Source organism: Nothoprocta perdicaria, unplaced genomic scaffold (assembly GCF_003342845.1).
Source record: "Nothoprocta perdicaria isolate Ctin4 unplaced genomic scaffold, notPer1 scaffold_126, whole genome shotgun sequence".
Classification (NCBI taxonomy): domain Eukaryota; kingdom Metazoa; phylum Chordata; class Aves; order Tinamiformes; family Tinamidae; genus Nothoprocta; species Nothoprocta perdicaria.
The window spans coordinates 2192530-2211984 of record NW_020454383.1 but is presented as its reverse complement, the minus strand read 5'-3'; the positions used below and the strand labels follow the sequence as shown (position 1 = coordinate 2211984).

At 39.7% G+C, this 19455-nt stretch overlaps 1 pseudogene; it reads left to right on the top strand.

Moving 5' to 3' along the window:
* The first annotated feature begins 10016 nt into the window (after nucleotides 1-10016).
* Nucleotides 10017-18532, top strand: LOC112942357 (annotated as a pseudogene).
* Nucleotides 18533-19455: the final 923 nt, after the last annotated feature.

Sequence of the window (19455 nt, the reverse complement as noted above, 5' to 3'; positions counted from 1 at the left end):
TGAAGTCAATTAATTCAGTTGCTCTTCATTGGAATGAAGAGCATTCCATTGGAGATGGAATCCTGTGGCCTACTGAAAATCTCTTCCTTTCCAGACAATTTCATAGATTAGGGAAAAGTCCTGCCATAATATTAAGTAGTGCCCAGAAATTATACTAAATTTGCTTCAGTTAGCACAGCGATCTTCATTCTAGAGCATTCTGCCATTGTTTCTAAACCAACTTACATCAACTTTTAAACAGATTATTTTTTACGGTAGTTGTAACTGCTTAATGTTCCCAAGTGCAGAAAAAGAGATTGTAATGTCTGAGACATAAACAAAGGCTCACAGCTACAGTGCAAGAAAATGCTCATGTAATAAAACAACTGGCATCAGTCCCTAGCCCACAAGTGAGTCCTAGCATCCATGGCTGCCTTTCAGGTAGCTCACACAGAGATTTACATGATAGCTCCGAAAATCCATTTAACTGATATGCAGGGAGAACAATGGAAGTGATTTGCTATTACTGCACAGAGGAGGCTTAATCTATTAATTTAGGACTAAAACGTATCTAGCCTCTTTATGACCAGTCACCACTTCTTGTGGGTGTAGGAGTCTTCTTTTCTCCATCCCATTGAATAATGAATTTTCTTGCAGTATTGCCAAAATCCCAGAATATGACTTCAAGAACTCAGATGTCATATTAGGCCCTCTTGCACCACATTTTGCTGTAGCAGATTTTTGGCTAAGCTAATGTTCCTGGAGAACTGGAATGGGGAGAAGGAATTGTGAAATTCTAAAGTGAATCTATTTGTAAGCAGGGTGAGAACAACCTACATAGCTGGCACATTTTCTGGAGGGCTGTTATTACACTGGTCAGAAGTTCATTGCACAAAACAGCTAGAGGTCTAACTGGTTAATCTGGCAACACACTTTTTCTTATTACAGCCATAAATAAAGTTCTGGATATGCTTTTGCATGCTTAAATTTTGCTTACTGGTTTGATACAGGGAGGAAATTGTCACCCTGGGGCTCAGCATGTTCTCCTAAATTAGGTACACAGATAAAACTTACTGAAGGAGCTGGAACTGAAAAGACCTAGGACTGTGATCTTGCTTCCTGGCAGACTGGAGCAAGTCTTATGAGTTCTTTCTACTTTTGATCCAATTCCACCAAAGTTGAAAGTAGAAAGCAGGCCTAGGAATAATATAGATTATTTGGTAAACAAAATGACTTTTACTTCTGGCTCCTGCTTTCTTTACATCATTGCTTTCAAAATGTCATTTGAAAGGCTTCCTGGGTATGTTAGATATGAAGAGAACGAGTTGTACACCATTCATTTTTTTAGCAAACAAGTGAGACAAAGGTATGTGATCTGCATACTCAAAATAATCCTTTTTTTTTTCAATGACAGTGCCTCCTTTGTGTTGCATTTTATCCACTGTGGCAGAGATCAGCATTTTTTTTCTCTCCAGAGAGTAGTGTGTCAACATCCAAGAATGTACATTATTATTATGAGTGATTTTCTTATATTGGCATATAGAAAAGTGTCTCCCAAATCACTTAGGGGCAACCAGGACAAACTTGCAAGCACAAGACCCTTCTTCAGTCCCAGAAAAATCAATGGAGCTTTACCAAGTTCCAAACTACTTATTGCAGATTCACCATAGGCTTGGAGAGTCTGCCAAGACTGGAGTCAGAACTGCAGTATTTTTCTGAGATAAATTAAATATATAAATGTACCTATACACCTATATATTTATATGTAAATGCACCTAAATATTTATGAGGGAATATTATTTTCCTCCATGCTATTTTCATTTCTGTAATGGCAGTATATAAAATCTAATTGAAGTCCTTTCCAGTAAGCAAATAGTCACTTTCACCTTGAGGGAAGACATGCTACCCCAGCAAGGAGTTTCACAACACCATGCTTTTCATTATGGGTTACATTAACTCAGGGTAAAGCTTTCTGTTTCACATAGGCCATGCATAGATATAGATTAACGATGGGTCATAACAAAACTAAGTATCTCTTGCAATTGAAAATGTAATGGTCATTTTAGAAAGAGTTCTGCTATTTCCCAAACTGTAATTGCATCTGAAGGACAGAGCTCAGAACACTATGTATTACCTATTAGCTATGCAGTTTGTCACATTAGGAAGGAACTTCCAAACATTAGGAAGTTGAATTGTTCTTTTAATATCTCCTATAAATATTTGCTGTATCTGGCTTCCAGAATACTGGGAGTATATCTATGAGATTATCATTGAAAGAAGAAAGAGGATTTTGCATCTTCAATTTTTACTGCTACAATAATTACTTTAGTAAACACTATGTCTACTGTCATGGACCATGCAGAGCTTGCAGTCTTCATGCTAGACTTTATCAAAGTCTTCACAAACATGGGCAGAATAAAGGAAAGAGTAGATAAAAGGAGACTAGGAAATAAAGTGGTTAGAGTTATGGAAACTTCCTGGTTTGCCAGTTGCCTGTTGACCACTACAAGTCAGTGATTTGCATGCATTATTAGAGAGAAAGATTTTAAGACTTAGTGAAGTAATGCAGTAGGCTTACAAATTTCTGTGCTAAGGTTTCTCCAGACATGAGACTAATATAGAAAGGAAAGAATGGACAATAGCATTGTAAATAGATTTAGGCAGAACTGATTTGAAGTGGACTTTTTGGGTGGAGTAGCTGATAGCCCTGAGGGCTGTGCTGCCATCCAGAGGGACCTGGACAGACTGGAGGACTGGGCGGCGAGAAACCTCATGAGGTTCAACAGGGGCAAGTGCAGGGTCCTGCACTTGGGGAGGAATAACCCTGGACACCAGTACAGATTAGGAGTGGACCTGCTGGAGAGCAGCCCCACAGAGAGGGACCTCGATGTCGTGGTGGATGATAAGATGACCATGAGGCAGCAGTGTGCCCTGGTGGCCAAGAAGGCCAATGGGATCCTGGGGTGCATTAAGAAAAGCGTCTCCAGCAGGTCGAGGGAAGTGATCATCCCCCTCTACTCAGCCCTGGTGAGGCCACATCTGGAGTACTGCGTCCAGTTCTGGGCTCCCCAGTACAAGACGGATGTGGAGCTGCTGGAGAGAGTCCAGCGCAGGGCTACGAGGATGATCAGGGGCCTGGAACATCTGCCATATTAGCAAAGGCTGAGAGAGCTGGGCCTGTTCAGCCTGGAGAAGAGGAGGCTGAGGGGGGACCTGATCAGCGTGTATAAATACCTCAAGGGAGGCAGTGAGGAGGAGGGGGGCGGCCTCTTTTCAGTGGTGGGCAGGGATAGGACTAGAGGAAATGGCTTCAAATTGAAGCATCGGAAGTTCCACAGGAACTTAAGGAAGCATTTCTTCACTGTGCGGGTGACAAAGCACTGGAAGAGGCTGCCCAGAGAGGTTGTGGAGTCTCCTTCTTTGGAGATCTTTAAAACCCGCTTGGATGCAGCCCTGTGCCACGTGCTCTAGGTGACCCTGCGTGTGCAGGGGGGTTGGACTCGATGACCTCTGAGGTCCCTTCCAACCTTCGGCATTCTATGATTCTATGATTCTACGATTCTATGACTTTTCAGAAAAAAGAGTAATCAGTATCTGGTGAACTAGAAAAGCGAGTTCCACCTAAAAATTTTCAGAATGCCTGTATGGCAGCATGTTTTAATATAGTAATTCATTGCATCTGACTTCAAAGGATTTTTGTCTGTAATTTCTGTAGTGAGATAGATGTTTTTACTGGATGAGTACCTCAGTTAGACACAAGCAGTGTTGCTTGTCCAAGGTCAGACCTATGAGCTATTCAGGAATGCACTCTTGAACAGTGTTCAGGTTACTACACTAAAATTTATCCACTGTCACAAAAATGTAATGAAAAAGGATTCTAGCTAAAAGAATGGGTTATATAGGTAAGCAAGAATGACAAAAGGTGAGAGTAGAAGCAGAGAGAACTCAAATCAGTTGTGTAGAGTAATTTGAGATGCCTTGAAGTACTCTGATATTTAATTCATGTGGAACTTGCAGATACTGCACAAAACCTGCAGAAGTTCTTTGCCTGCTGTGTAGGCTGTGTGAGATACTCTAGATATTTCTAGGTGTCAGTACATACCTACATGTGGGCAATTGATCCATTCCCTAGATGTCTCATGAGTACAGAATGGGTCACAGAGTGTTCAAGGTTGGAAGGGACCTCTAGAGATCATCTAGTCCAACCTTCCTGCTCCAGCAGGGACACCTAGAGCATGTGGCACAGGGCGTCATCCAGGCAGTTTTTGAAGACCTCCAGAGAAGGAGACTCCACAACCTCCCTGGGCAGCCTGTTCCTCTGCTCTGTCACCCTCACAGTAAAGAAATTCCTCCTCACCTGGAGATGGAACTTCCTGTGTTTCAACTTATACCCATTTCCCCTTGTCCTGTTACTGGCCACCACTGGGAAGAGCTTGGCCCCTTCCTCCCTACATTCCACTTTCATGTACTTATACATGTTGATCAAAAGGAACAAAGGAAACTAACTCAGATGTAAACACATATATGCAGACACTGAAATTTTGATATCTTAACCTATAAGTTGATTCTCAATTGAAAATACTTGCTTAAGATCACAAAGATAATAACATCAGAGCTAGAAACAGAATCTGGGTCTTGCATCTATATTGACTGAATATGGGTGTTATTAGCATCCTCTAACTGTAGGTCACCTTCATCAAGCTCCTGTGAAACAGAGAAGTTTTCTGTTTGTTTTGCAGATCTTAGGACATAGAGAGGATGATAGATTTTTTTCTGAGACCACAGAGTATATTTCATATACGTCTTTTTTTTTTTTTTTTTTTTTTTCCAGAGTAATTGCACTGAAAGATCTATGCTGGTAAAATTAAAGCTCTTGTGTTTATTGAGGCCATGATTTACATAAGTGCTGCTGTTGTATCTACTTTTCAAGTCCTATGCACAGAGACTCACTCCTCAAATATATCAGTATATCCTCAGTATATCAGTATCAGTATATTATCAATATATCAGTATATCAGTAAGCTAATCAGTATATTAGTAAGCCAATACAGACACAGAATCTCTGAGCAATAAGGAGCTTCTTCCTTTAACTGTTTCACAGTTCTTTTTTATGGGCTCCTATTCACTGTAAATAGGTGTAAGATTTTTTTTCTATACACATAGGTTTTGAGGACTAGACACAACTATATTCAGGATATGGATAAGTTAGATTTGTGCTGCCCTTCAGAGGGGCATGGACAGGTTGGAGAGTTTGGCAGAGAGGAAACTCATGAGGTTCAATGAAAGCAAATGCAGGGTCCTGCACCTGGGGAGGGATTACCCCAGACACCAGTATTGGCTAGGGGTGCCTGTAACACTATAGAGAGGGTGCTGATTGACAACAAGTTGACCATGAGCCAGAAATGTATATTTGTGACCAAGAAAGCTAATGAGATCCCGGCCTGCATCAGGAGGAGTAGTGCCAGCAGATTGAAGGAGGTGATCCTTCCCTTTTACTCAGTACCGGTGAGGCCACACCGGAAATATTATGTGTACTTCTGGGCTCCCAAGGACAAGAGGGATGTGGAACTTCTAGAGAAGGTGCAATGTAGAGCAATGAAGATGATTAAGGGACATGAGCATCCATTGTATGAGGAAAGACTAAGCAAGCTGAGCCTGCTTAGCCTGGAGAAGAGAAAACTGAGAGGGGATCTTATCAACATGTGCAAATACATAAAGGGAGAATGTAAAGAAGATGAGGTCAAACTCTTCTCAGTAGTGGCCAGTGACAGGACAAGGGGTAATGGGTACAAGTTGAAACACAGTAAGTTCCATCTGCATGTGAGGAAGAACTTCTTTCCTGTGAGGGTGGCATAGCCCTGGAATGGGCTGCCTGGGGAGGTTGTGGAGTCTCCTTCTCTGCAGATCTTCAAAAACTGCCTGGATGTGTTCCTGTGCCACGTGCTCTAGGTGATCCTGCTTTAGCAGGAGTGGTTGGACTTCATGATCTCTAGAGATCCTAAGCTCAACCAGTCTGTGATTCTGTGTTTTCAGAGACTGTGGATGATTGGTAATTGTAACTTTAGATCTGGTTGAAAAAGTTCACCTTATTGTATTTCTCCAGAAATATGTAAGAACCGGTAACGAACTGGTAACTGCATATTAACTTAATGATTCAATTTTTATTCTGTAGGAAATTCTGCTGCTGCTGTAAAAAAACGGCTATTATTAGGCTACCAATTATTGAGAGAGTACTCAGAAATGCAGCTGTTATTTGTTTCTGTCATTAGCAGAAATGCTAATGCGATTATTAACACAGTAAGGTGTTAATAATCACATTAAACTCCCTTCACAGATTGCTCATTATGATGCCAATTCCAAAGTTCAGAGCTTTGTTTAGAGCACAGACTTGCCAGTGAGCAAGGCAGTGAAGAACAAACAGGAACTTCATCCACTAATAGTGCTGATAATCTGATTTGTCATCCATGAACCTCTCATTACTTTGGTACACTCATCCTGGGAGATATGTTATCTGTTAAATATCTGTAGTCCTATTTAGCAAGTATGCAGATATGAGTGACTTTTTCTTTTTTTTTTTTTTTTTTTTTTTGGGGGGGTGGAGAGAGAGGTGGGAAGAGTGAGAGGAGAGGCTTTGGTTCCTATATTGCGGCATCTGTACCTCTCACACTAACTGAAGCCCCTCTCCTGCTCCAGGATCCTCCATGTAACTTTTCAGATGTAACTTTTCAGTAAAGAAGCAGCCATGCTGTACCTGGGATGCATGTTGCACAACAGTGCTGTAAATCCTCTTTTGACTTCATCCCTGATCAGGTAGTCTGAAGCATAAGTTTCATACACTATCTGTATGTAATTACACCTGCATAAAAAACATGAGGATTCAGATAAATAATGAGTGCTGGTAATTAACACTAGAGTGCCTTAATTGGCTAGATATTCTTTGGCCAGCTCAAAAACTACTGTTACTGCTTACTGTTCTGATGTAAGGCAAGCTTCTTTAGCAAGAAGGGACAGGCCTTGTCTTTCATTTGTTGTTATATCAATCAGTGATTCTCTAGGAACTGAAGTCAGTCTAGGGGCTGAAGGGCAACTGAACTTCTGCTTGAACTTCTTCAGTCAGAAGTCAGACAGACTGAACTTCTTCAGTCTAGGAGCTGAAGGGCAGCTTGTTTGGTAAACTTATCTCAACCACACTTTTGCAGATAGATTTATTGTTGCTTACTGGCATTGCAGGAAATTAAGGAATGAATTAGGATTTTCTAATACTGGGGGAATGAGCTACAATGAGATACTGGATTTGAGACTTTTCCATCCTGTAGGTCTCCATCTATATTTGGTGGATAATTGAAATTATAGATTAACAATGTTTTAAAGTTCAGAAAAGTAAAAAAATAGGTCTTCAATTCAATGTTATTTCTTTCTTAATAGTAAGAAACATTTTTTTAAACAAATAAATTTATCAAATAATATTGTCAGGTGGATGAATGATATAGACCTTAATTTGCAAGAAAGTCATCTGAATTGCTTGATGCTACAAAGTACCACAAGAGAGGAAGTTAGAAGCCTCCAGGTTTTCAACTTTATACATGTACTGAAGTATATTTATTTATTTCATAAAATGTGTAGGAGGGTCACACAAAGTGCACAGGCCTACCATCTCTGATAAATTCCCACTGTGGTGCTGACAGCATCAGAAGGATGAAGCCTAGGTATCTGGATTAAAATGATCCACAGTTCTGTGTCTTTCCCAAATATCAAAGAGGTCTGTTTTGGTAATGTGTATTTCTTGGACAGTTTTGTTCGGAAGGAATGGCAGTTGAAGGACCAAATGACAAACATTGCACTGTGAAAAAGTACTCAAAATTATTTTATCGTAGGTCTTTGCTACTGATAATTGTTTCATAGTACCCAAGTAATACATGGAAGATTCAGATTTTAGAATAGATTTTGAACACGGAGCCTTTCAGATTTTCCCTGGCTGATTTACCTAAGCTGACTGCCATGTTTTATGCATATTTGAACTGTTTATAACTATGGCCACAATCTATGTTCCTGCAATACCTGCTTTTCTTGACAACTGACTGAATAAAAAATAATTAACTTTGCCATGTTGAATTCCTGAAATACTATTTCCAGAGAGGAAGTATTATCTCTTCTATCGGGGTTCTGCAGAACCTGAAGGCCTCAAGAACTTTTGTGTATATTGATTTGCACTCAAGTTACACTGAAACTCCTCTGAGGACACCTCTTCAGGAGTAAACAGAAGACCATTTTTAGCGATAGGATCTATCCATCAGCCAGCTATGCTGGTGAATAGCTGCAACAGAACAATTGGGAATACTCCAGGAATTTTAAAAACTTTAAAAAATGAAATATTCTTTATTAATCTTTTTAAAAAGCTCTTGTTGGTTTAGATCAACAATAAAATATTCTGCTTATATGTAATGTGTTTGTAAAAATTCATTTCAGATGATTTTTTCCCCATAGTTAAAAAAAGGTTTGTGTCTGTATCTGACTCTGGTATGGGAATATAAATAGCTCAACATATATTACTTAAAATTACCAGATAAAAGTAATAGACTGTCGTATGTAGTCTTGTCTAAATATAAAGGACAGGTAGAAAAAGTTGATCCAATTACCTCCAGAGATTCACAAAGATAAATTGTACAATCATTCTAAGAATTTAGGTATCAAACCTGGAGAAGTGAATCTTGTCAGTTAACAAACAGATTACAAACTTTGAGAAGAACTTTGTCATCTTCTCCATGAAGCCTGAATGACAAATCAGCTAGCAATATTATACCAAAGCTCACCTCAATCCAAAGCTCCAAAGCTTGGTTGTTCTATTACCCTCTCTACGCCCATTCCTGAACTGAAAAGCCCACAGCATAAACCACTTTTTCCAAGGATGTATCTTTATCTCCTCTTATACTTTCACAGGTACTAGTTATCCAGGAGAATCAAAGGAACAATACGTTTTACCAAAAACTATCAACACATACAATATCTAATTCTCTTTCAAAAGGGTTTGTTATGCGCTTGACCACAGACACAACAAAGTGGTACAAGGTATGATGCTAATTCTTTTTTAGACTTCTTCTAATAAACAGTGTTCACTGGGAAAATAAGGAGACAACATTGCAAGTGCAGGTACACCTCAGTTGCCTAAGAAGGACCCTAGTTGCATTGTCTCTTCGTGTGTCAAGACTAAGAAGGTGTAGCTGACCAGATACATACACACAGCATGGAATCCCATATATTGAAACTACTGACTTGAGCCTATGGCTCTCTGTATAGTTCCCTGATATGGTCACTGGAGGTCACGGACAGCATCACTATTAAACTCCTCCCAGAAATTTCCCATGTCTTTAAAAACGGTAAATGTTACTCCCTAAGGGGTTGAGGCTGAATGTAAGGGGGCGGTTTCAGCTGAGGTATCTCTGCCTTCTCTGAGTGAGTGGTGGGTGTTGCCAGCATTCTCCACTCTCATTCTCTAGCTTTGACTTATTAAAATTTGAGCATACCAAAGGCAAAATGACAGCCCTGAAGGAGTGTTTCAAATAGACTGTTTTCTAGGGCCCTGTCCAGGCATGATTCTTCATCTTTATACCATTTGAAGAGCCACCCTGGTATGTCGTGAAGAAATCTGCAGAAAAAATGCTGCTCCCACACATAAGGCTAGAGGTCAGTAGCTCGGTGCTACTGGTCAGCATTCATTCTCCTTCTTTTTCCAGTTTCTTAATCTGGTAAATCATGTGAAGAGAGGAGGGCGGGAGAGGGGAGTGTGATGTAACCTCAGCTCCAACAAAGTCGAGAAATTGCATTCAACTGTATGGTGCCTACAACTTTCAGTGACTTGTGGTTCCCTGGGGGCACCCTGAATCATGCTGAAAAGGAGTGAAGATGGATCATGTCTGTGTGAGACCCAGCTGATGATGTACTGACTTCACTTGAGGTGAAGAAAACTGTATGCTTAACAGTACACATTCTTGCAATTTCTTGACTTACTATCTGCTGCATGTACCCTGAGTGACAGGAGGATTGGATGTCTTCTGTGGACGCACCTGGAGAAAGGGAGAAGCAAAGCTAGCTATACTTGTGGGGTAAGTTTGTTTCTGCTATCTTCACTTTTCTCTCTCACTTGAGTTTTAAGCTTGTGATTTGGGAAGCAAAGTAAGTCGATTAAAGTGGTATGTGTGTGAAATGTCTGAGTGTATGTAACCATCTGAAATCCTGGCTGGATTGACTCCGAGCCAGTTGATAATCATTGACTAATCCCTCTGCTGGCAGATTCTACCCAGATTACACATCTGTACATCTCTGTGCCAGGGTGCCTATGAGGGGTGTTTGCAGTGAGGTTCTTAAGGCATACACCAGAGAAACAGATCAAAAAGTATTTTGAATGCAGAGGAGAAATATGTGTTTTTATGCTCATGCCAGTGTAACTGCTCTGTGTACAGCTGCCTGTCAGGCTGGGGGCGGATTAGCAGACAGAGATATCAGTGGGTATAGCCACATAGCCAAATTTTGTTGCATTTCAACAAAGAAAATCTGTAGATAATCACGATACAGTCAAACATGTTAGCTATAAGAGTTTTGTTTTGGATTTGCAAAACATATCTGGTCAGTAGAGTCAGTCTTTAAATGTTTCTAGCAGACATATGCAATTCTAGCAGAACAGCTGGCAGTAATTCCAGCAGAAGTATGTGGTCTGTGGGTTAAAAAGCTGCTTACACTAGTAAGGCACCTTTAACACTTGTACCAAGATAAAGGACCCTGTACTTGGCTAGTGCTTTCACTTCCCTATTATTCACAAGCCACTGTTTTTGTCGACAGGACTCAATGATCCAAAGCACATGTGGGCATTCACCTCCCCTTGGCAGTCAGAGGGAAGTCAGAAGAGAAGGCATATTTTTGTCAGTACTAGGGATAAAATAAACTGAGAGTATCCTTGCCCTGTGTATTTTCTAATAGAAAGACCAACACAATGTTGTCAGCAACTGCATCAGGGAGCTTTCTATGTGAATTTTGTCCCTTCTAAATGTCATTGAAAAAGTCTGCCTGCTAAGAAGAAGGGAGGACAAGGAGTACCAAATTATATAAGACAATTATACTGTATTGCAATATATTATGTTATATATATACTAGCTAAACAAAACATATCTCATATATAAACAGGGTATCAGAAAACCAAGTAAATGACATAGCTTCATAACTTCATGAAAATACCATTATGACACCTGCTGTCTGTCCCACCGTGAATGTTGTGTTGGTACCATTCTGGGCTATCACTCAATTGATCTTCCCACAGAACTCCTGGCCCTGGTATTTTGAGTGCAGCTAGTCAGAATATTCCTAGTAATGAAACATCAACAAGATTTTGAAATCTGAAAAGTACAAGTTATAAAAAGAAAGCTAATCTTCACAGGAGGATTATTTTTCTCTTCTTTTAATCATGACTCTAATCCTGGTCCAGAATTTTAGTTTCTACATAGAACATAGTGTCTTGTTTTTCATTAGCTGTAGTCATGAGCTTTTATCTAAGAAGCCCCCTTTCTCAGAACTCAGTCAAAACTAGGATAAGTGCAGTTGCACTATGAATGCTCATTTTTATTTCTTTCCAGGGACTGTAATGGCTCCAACTTCGCAGAAAACTCAGGAATGCTACAACTGAGTCCTTCAAAGTGGTGGTAGGTACCATAAACTGGAATGTATATATCAATAATGTGATTACAAGGATAAACTTAAAAGGAAATTGATCCTCGCATGCACATATGAGTGCACATCTTTTTGCTTGGCAGATTTTCACCTTTTCTTCCCCATGATCATGAACTTCCTTTAAGTCGTGAAACTTGTATGAGCAAAATTCCACAGGATCATAGTAAGGATTGAAGGGGTGGGAGATTTCCCTGTCCATACTGGGGAACACTTGCAACCTGCTGTCTCAGGCTAACCAGCTGACCAACAGATTGACCAGCAAGACATACTCAGGACTGCCTGTCAAACCTGAAATATTGTAAACAATCATTTTTTTTTAGATGTATATTGATGCATCATGGGAAAACTTAGTAGAACGAAGAGTTAGTATTTTGAGTTTTAAACTCATACAGATACAAGTAAGATCTGATATCTAATGAAATACTGACAGAAGCCACTGCTCAGTGTCTGAAGGTTTTTTTCTTTTCAGTTAGGAGACACCAGAACTTCAATAGCTAGAGTTTCTGTGGTTCCATTTTACCAGAGTCTGGTGGCATCTCCAGAGCTAAATATAAGGGCATACCACAAATTGGCATGAAGCTGGAATGGCAGGCCTGTGACCCTGTTGGGGAAGGACATAGGGGCATGTGTGTAGGTTGTAAATATTTCAGGACTTGAATTTCAGAAGAGAGTCTAAATTAGGATTCAGGATTTTTGACAGGCTGTCAAATTCAGAAAGGGAATATCAAAGAGCTCTTGACAGAGAGACCATAGCATGAATAGTAAAAGATACAAAGGTTTAGAAGGAATGGGATTGAGTTGTGTGAACAAGAATCGCATCTTCAGAAAAGCCTGAGGCTCACTGAAAAGTAACATGTAAAGAACATAGTATGAGAAAACAGAGTTAGTGTATGTGCCTTGTAATACACAAGGGAGCCAAGGACTGATTTTCAATAGAGATCTTTTGTGAGGTCCAGAGTGAGAAGGAATCTAGGTCTTGGAATTGCACAGCAGGAAGTGAAAGAAGATTTTGATAGAATTTAGCGGAGCCATGACCACTGGGAATAGGAGAAAAATGTGTGACTTGGAACTAAGATGCTTTTCTCCTAGGATCTGGGAGATGTGGCAGGAGAGAAATTCAGTTGACCATCCCTTTCCTGAAGGGCTGAAGAGCAGTTTTAAGAGAGAGACATGTGTTTAGTCATTTTCCAGTTAAACTATATGCTTTCAAGGGAGCCAACTATATGAATAGATATAAAAAGAAAGGTATGGAGAATTTCTGATGGCCTGTGCATTATGGCATAAAGAGGAAGTAGCCTCTGGCTGAAGTGATGTATTACCACACTTGAGCTTGAGCTCTCACAGACTCTCACACTGGCCTGTCTGTTTTATGCTTCCCTGCTGAACTTGTCCTGAGCTATTTCTTTTCTCCTGTGGGGGACACTATTGCAGCCTGTCATGAGCAGTGTAGCTTGTGACAGGAAAAGTCTGTGCACTACAGTGCTGCCAAAGGCTGCCACTCAGGAGACTCTGCTAGGTCCTACAGCCCCAGCTCTAGTGTAGTGTCAAAGAGTTTTAGGAGCGGCTAGTACATGCAGTCCCATGAAAAACAATGAATCTCCTTTGTAAATGAAATGTGCAAAATATCTCCTTTGTAAACGAAATGTGCAAAATATCTGTTTACTGCCAGAGGATATATGGGAGGAATATGGAATGAAATACATCTGCCATCCAAGACATGACAAGTTTATCTATATGTTTTGGTATTTAGATTCAAGGACAGACCCATGCCCCTGGTCTACTCTCCACTTCCAGCCATCCTTCTCTTTGCCTTCTACCTTTCTGTTGTGACCCTGGGGCCATGCCTCATGCAATTAGGGCAGCTGCTGAAGCTGAAAGGTCTGCTGTTTACTTGCAACCTCACTTTGTGACATTATTAATTTATATGTTTTATGAATTTAGCAGACTGGATTATCCCCTTGCAGTTAATATCTGGGAAGTGTTTGAAAACCAGAGTATTTTCAACAGCTTTGCTGATGAAATCTAACGGAGGGAGGGACAACCGATCTGGACATATCTTCATTTTGCCTCAAGAGAGGCAGTACTAACCCTTTTCAAAGTGATGAACTTTGAACTTGTTACTAATGCATACCTCAGTTCCTCTCTGTTCTCAATGTTTCTCTTGCTCGTAAAATTAAGAGTCAAAAGGTGCTTAGGGAGCAAGCTTAAAAGTTAGAATCTCACAGGTAGTCACAGAGCATACAGAGGACTTCTTATTTTGCCTAAGACCAAGCAGATAAGGGGATCATCTTTGGAAATGAGGGAACTTCTTTTCCAGATTTGCACAATCTTCTCCAAGAGTATCAAGAACATTGCAGCTTCCATGAGTGTTGATGGCATTGCTTTCTGCTAATATTTAATGTGTGATCATTTCTACAATGTTCTCAGATCAGAATCTGTGACTTATTTCATGTACACCACTGAAGAGCCTTCAAATAGGAAGGGCTGAATAGGTTTGATAGACATCTTGATGTTAATAAATTTGTCAATTAAGTTTATGGCACTATTCTTTAGTTAAACCAGATTGTAATGCCAATAGATCTGATGACAGGTATGAAAATTGATTTGCATACTTGTTCAGTTATACTGGTTACTTGGTCTTTTTAGTTAACGGGAAAACGCAACCAAACAAAACAAGCAGTGAGAAGTTTACACATGAAAACACTATTTTCGGAGATACCCTGCAGTCTAGAATTCTCTGGTCCTACATTGCATTTTTGAGCAATCCAGTAATCACATAAAGTGTTACAATCATGACCATACTGAATATTCATTTTCCGATTCCAAGGACATGAAGTACTTTCAGGTTTTACATTTTTTCTCAGCCACATAAAAATTGCATGTATTTTAAGTTAATGAATCCTTGATTAAGACCATGTAGCCTTTATCTTTAATATGTAAATCTTTTTGGAACAGTTGGTGTTGAACAGAAAATGGATTCCTATTGCTTTTCTTCTGTTTCGGTTTATGGTAACTTTATTATAACTGCATTAATCTGTACCAGCCAGTGGATTACAGCCAAGATGAACTAGGAATGAGGTACAGTTCTGTTCAAATTTTGCTTTAGATCCTGCTCCATTTCTGTGTATGCAGATTGTTTTGCTGGTAAATAGCAATTTGCATGACATAAATCTGTGAATTGGAGGATTTGGCTAAAACTCTTTTTTCTTTGGCCATTGCGGGAGGATTTAGGTCCCATCATCCTTTTCAAAATATGACTTTTTGTTTTCAATATCACTTTTTTTTTCAAAAAAAAATCATTTTGTGATTTTTTCTCTCCATCTGAATTTGGAACAATTTTACCTCCAGATAAAATGAGAATTCAAACAAATTAAAGCATGGATATTAGCATTTCAGCTTTCCAAGTACTTGCCATAAGGCTAGAACCTATTATGAAACAGATCAGTTTGTCTAGTTAAAGAACAAACAACTTAATAAAAAAGTGATCTAACCAGCCAAAGCTGTATGCTTCTCCTCTTCCCAAATCAAGTCTGATTTGCACAGGAGGAGAACTGCCCACTCTGGTTAGAGCAACAACCATTAAAGGCCCATCTTAGCTTTCATCTTAATCTGTTGATCCCTGGTGGACTGCTTTCACATACTGCATGGAGGGGTGATAAAGAATCCAAGGCAGTGAAACTGAGCCTTGATATCTAACAGTGTTTCTTCGTACTGCCCAGCAGATGGCAAGAGTGTGTTGGTGGTTCTTCACCGAAGTCCTAGAGCTACTGGATAAGACAAGCAGAAGTTCTTCTCCTTAACAGAATTGGCACTCTGAAATAAATCACTCACTCATCATGAAAGGGCAGAGTGTCAAAAGCTAATATTCTGGGTTGATTTGGTTGCTGTTCTGCTCTGCCTGTTTGTGTTCTGCTCTGTCGTGGCAGCTGACACTGTCAGAAGAGGGCACAGCTTCAGAGTACAGAGCACAGAGACTTTATGCCTGCAAGAATCCAGCACTGCCACTGGATCTCATATTGATAGGATTCCTCGAATGCTTTTTTTTTTTTTCCAAGCAAACTAACAAAATTCCTGAATCTATATGTCCAATCTGTCAGTCTCAAATCTAGTGACTGTATAAATGCTCTTCTCCTCAGCACCCTTTCTGTAGGTGGACAATCCTTTAAAACCACAGTCCCCAAGGGAAAATAAATACCTTAGCTGTTGGCAGACCTCTACCAAAATCTTAGTTACTAGTTGATTAAGGTTGATGGAATATCTGCTTCCAGACAGGAGCTCACTGCTCATCTGAATATTTGATACCAGTTAGTTACGCACTAAAGGCACTGCAAAAATACATGTGTCCTGGTATTTCTTCTGCCACAGATTACTCCCAAGATGTGGGTAAAATGTTTGTATACTATGTGAAATCAAAAAACCACGTGAAGGCAGAACCTTTATATAGGTGCTCTGTTCTTTTTCAAATATTTGCTTGAGCTAACTAGGGAAATACATTTCTTGAGAGCAAATTAGCATGTGGAGCCCATCTAGACCTATTGTCACTGCGTTCAACACCCTCCTTTTTTTATTCAATAGCAGAGGAAATGAGGTTGGGGAGATCCAGAATCACCATTAACTATTCTTTTCACCTTCTGTAATATCTCTGTTGTATGAACATATCAGCTCAAAACTTTGTCTGATTTCTTTCAGATTTTCTTTATTCTGAACCAGAAAAAAGAACAAGCGACTTTCCTACATGTATATTACCATGGCACAATGCTGTTCAACTGGTGGCCAGGGGTCAAATACGTGCCAGGGGAACAAGGCAAATTTCTGTGGACACTGTGTGTTTTAGTTTTTCCTGTGCTTTGGAGATAATCTAAACAGTGCAGGATGACTGATGGGCAGGAATCTCACCTATTTCCAAAGGTGTGAAAAACACACTCTGAGATTTGTTCGATACCATCTGCACAGTCCCTGGGGCTATTTATACTGCCATATTCAATGACACATCCAGAACAAGAATGTGCCAGCCGTTCCCTGTCCAAACAGAAACAACAGTATCATAAACAAGGTCTCTTTGTACCTCACCCAGACTTTTATTTACCATTCAGCAGGACCAGGTCCCACGGCCTGATTCTTACTGTACTTTTCTTGATCTGACTGTATCCAGCTTATTTTTCTTTCTAGTTTTTCCAGACTGGTTCTTCTTTCTGCACAGAAGCATGCAAAGCTGATAGAGCGCTAAGTCATTATAGGCACGTTTTAGAGAAAAAGATGGGTTACCAGTCGCTTTGGCTAAATGGCCTTGACACCTTCTTAGGCCAGTTCAATAATTCTCTCCTCTGCCTTTGAAGTTCTTTGAAAATAAGATACACATAACACTGGAGAGAACAGGGAGAGTATGAAATACTTCCTAAGCAGAGACTAAAGGTTTACATAAATGGGTGACATGATGTATTTTGATTGCATTATCGCTATGCATGTCACTTCATTGTAAGGCAAGCTTGAAGGGTTTGTGTGTCTTGTTCATCCTGAATTCTTCACTCTTCAGCCTTTTTTAGGGGGATGTTGAACTCCTTCATACACATCTTCATGCATATTATACCCTGGCAAGCCTGGGATCACAGATGCAGCATTACCTGTCATGGAAGCATTATCTATCCATCAGGCAGATGGTAATCAATTCCATGTCAATTCAAATTCTCTCTGCACTTTCACTTCTTGGTTATGATGACCTTGCTTTCTATTTTTCTCCCGTTCATGGAGGGTTAACACTTTCTGTTTTCATATTTGAAAAAAAAAGAGAGAAAAAATAAAATTAGACTTTTCCCTCTTCTGTTGTACGCATTAGTCTTTTCTTCTCTGGAACACCTTGATTTCAAGGTATTGGGCAATAGCTTGATAGAGCTTGGAATTGTTGGAAGGGCAGAAAACCAGGCAGCTTTCCTTCTGTTTCTTCAAAAAGGAGGAGCATGTATAGCTGCAGGCAAACAGAGAGAAGTTAAAGAAAATAAATGCATGAGTTTGTGGAGAGTATGTGGAGAATGCCCTTCGATCTTCTTTCCCTCATCTTGATTCCACTCTGTGTTTTTTCCAAAATTAAAGTAGATATAAAAAGCCATGGATACAAGGCTCTTATTTATCCTGAATAGTAAAATCAGAATAAGAAGCAGCAGCACAAAATCAATAGATATATAAAACATAGAACAGGATATCAGTTCTATATAACATATTCTCAGTATGTAGAACTCATTAATCAAGAGATTGAGGCAAGTTCAACTGAAGTAACATCTATAGTTCCTTTCTATAAGCTAAGATAGCAATCATAGCAGATAGGGGCATAATCTGATTGCCATCTGAGAAAAGGAATCTCACATATTTATTTTCCATACTCCAAAACAGAATTACTGGACAGTGGTAGAGAAGGGATCCAAGGACCACAGTCTTTTCTTACATGGCAGAGTTTGAACTCCCTATCTGCTCCTTGTAGGAGTCAGCAAGATTCAATGTGCTATCCTTCCATATTATGCCACACACTGTTGGGCTCGAAACACAAGTTTTTCTAGGAATGCAGGTATCTGGATGGAGGGCATGATTAGTAGGAGCATGTTGGGCTAAATGGTGAGTCTTATATGACTTATGTAGGATACATGATCTGTCTGCTTCTTTCCACCTCCTCTTTCAGCACCAGTTTGTAGACAATGCCATGCATTCTTCCTACTACATCTTCACAGAATATCTGTTCCCTGACAGCTTCAATATTGCAGTCTTCCTCTACATTCTCAGACTTAGCACTCTCTTGCTACACTTCCACTCTCAAATTTACATTAGGGGAATGCAGAAAAAGCTAACCTGAAGAAAACCAAAGAGAAGAGCAAGTTGCACATTCTCTGCTGACTGTGTGAAGAAAATGTATTTAGTTAGGGTGTGGGAGAGCTGTATGTGCAGACTCTTGGGTACATTGAAGTATTTCAAATTAGGGAGAAAAAAGGAAATACGTAAAAACATAGATTAGGTTATTGAGGAGCTTCCTTATTTGATGCTGATAAAAATCCAGGTCAAATAATCATTAACATAGCAGGCTTTGTGAAATTGGCCTAAAAGGATCCCCTCTTGCCCCTCTGCCAGCTAAGTTTGCAAGGTCTAACATCCCACCATGACTTCTTGGCTCATATCTTAGACTGCAAAGGGTTTGTTTCATTCCTATTCCTAAACTAGTTTATCTTCCTTAATCAGGAAGGTACAAATGCCTCCAGCCTGAGAGTGGCGACCAGCTAACAGGAGAAGCCAGGAACACACTGAAACCATAGGATGCACTCTCCTGGTGGCTGCATCGCAATCTTTGCTATTAAAGATGCTCTTATCAGGATCAGAGTGAGTTACAGCTATATAGGCCTGGTGATTTCTCTTCAATGTAAATAAGATGGAAATTTGATATTGTATATGAAAATTTGCCTTTATTCTTTCACCGTCAGAAAGTAAAGAGAAGACATCACTGGTCTTTGGTGTTGTTATTCAAGCATTTTCACTGTAAGCATGTAGTGACAGTCATCGTAAACCATTTTCTGGAATACTTATTTGTCTCTGATTCCTCTGATATCACCAGAGAGAGAGATTTTATACATGATGATCTTGTAATTATTGTTTAGAGATGTCACATTTTTGAATAACCAGAATGGACTAAGGTTCTTCATTCATAACTTCTTTCTCCATTTTGTAATTATTTTTATTTTATTTTATTATTTTAGTCCATCATTAAAAGTAAAAAAAAGATTCACA